Genomic DNA, 302 nt, shown 5'->3' on the forward strand with positions numbered 1-302 from the left:
AAATTTTTGAAATTTAAATTCAAAAATATAAAATTAAAATTAAAATTTTAATCATTAAAATTGAAATTAAAAATACAAATAATATAATATTATTTATGTTTAATTACAAATTTGATAGTAATTGATCTATATTATTAAACGAAACATATTAAAATATATATTTTAAAGATTTGGTGTGATGCAAATCACCTGGTTTGGTTCACAGAGTCAATATGAGTCTGTATTGTTGATGACAAAAAAAAAACAAAGATTTGGTGTGATGAATAGCGTTACACCAAATTTGGTGTAACACTATTCACATT

This window comes from Brassica oleracea, chromosome C9 (assembly GCF_000695525.1).
Source record: "Brassica oleracea var. oleracea cultivar TO1000 chromosome C9, BOL, whole genome shotgun sequence".
NCBI lineage: Eukaryota > Viridiplantae > Streptophyta > Magnoliopsida > Brassicales > Brassicaceae > Brassica > Brassica oleracea.